The 1,086-nt window shown below is 34.3% G+C and overlaps 1 protein-coding gene across 1 annotated transcript in view; it reads left to right on the top strand.

Annotated features, from left to right (window-relative positions):
* The first annotated feature begins 373 nt into the window (after positions 1 to 373).
* The window catches only part of LOC108667550 (phosphorylated adapter RNA export protein), a 17,458-nt gene continuing 16,745 nt past the window's right edge, over positions 374 to 1,086 (top strand). The window contains exon 1 of the mRNA XM_018154592.2: positions 374 to 454. The gene's annotated coding sequence lies outside the window, so the exon portion shown is untranslated. The remainder of the gene's footprint in view (positions 455 to 1,086) is intronic.

The following is a 1,086-nucleotide window of genomic DNA, read 5'->3' on the forward strand; positions in this document are numbered from 1 at the left end:
TATTATTTTATTATTATTATTTATTTTTATTTTTTATTTATTTTTTTTTTATTTTTTTTTCTTTTTTCCGTGTGTGTGTTTTCTCTCTGTTTCAGGTTTTTGTTTTCAGAGCTGTTAAAGCAGTTAGGTACAAACTAAACCCAGTTTAGGCAAGGGGCTTTATGGACTAGTTTCCAGTGCTCCTATAAGAATAAATAAGAAAAGAACTGAGTGACTGAGTCAGTGAGTCGTTTGTTAAAAGCAAGAAATTGTACATTTGTACTCTTTTAATCTTTTGCTTTAATTTTGTAATAATAATTATAATCGCGTTTTTCATGTTTGATAAAAGTAAATTTTTCAGAAACTCGTTTCCAGATGGCAGATCATTTCATGATTTGGCCAAAAGAAGCTAAGCCCTGGGCTCATGGGCTGAAGGCCTGAAGAGTGAAGCGTGGCCCTGTACGAGTACGACTGAGTAGGTATACGTCTTTGCGCTTTTCTCAAATTCTCACTCACTGATTTTTTTGGGGGAAATTAATCTTAGTTTTAGAACAGTCACGCATAATTACAATTATTTTAGGGGCTGCTTTGAAAATAGCAGGCGTGACTGACTGACTGTGACACAGTGAGATTAGAGAATGTATTGGTTTTATTGATTTTCATTTTTCTCTACACAACTAAGTACGTAGGCCTACTCTACAGTGATCATTTTATCTGATATAGTGGCAAAGCAGATGCAGAGTTTTTTTAGACTCTTCCTCAAGTTCTATTTTGAGACTGAGTCCCATAGTGGCAAACCAGAGCTTCTTTAGAATCAGTTCATTTTTAATTTTCCTCATTTACTCAAGATTTCTTAAGTATGATAATGCTGGTATCCATGATACTTTACTGGTCTACTTATAGGGTAAACTCGGTATATTCCGACACATTAAGGACACATCAAGAAATGAAAAACTATAAAAAAACGTATGTGTTACGTAAGTTCTGTTGCCTTCACATGACTCTCAAAACACTTCACTACGCGTCAGCAACGATGAAACGTCACAAAATGTTGCCATATTTATTAAAAAGCCTTTAGAATGGAAACCTACCAAATCCCTATATTCC

This window comes from Hyalella azteca, unplaced genomic scaffold, assembly GCF_000764305.2.
Source record: "Hyalella azteca isolate HAZT.00-mixed unplaced genomic scaffold, Hazt_2.0.2 contig12524, whole genome shotgun sequence".
NCBI lineage: Eukaryota > Metazoa > Arthropoda > Malacostraca > Amphipoda > Hyalellidae > Hyalella > Hyalella azteca.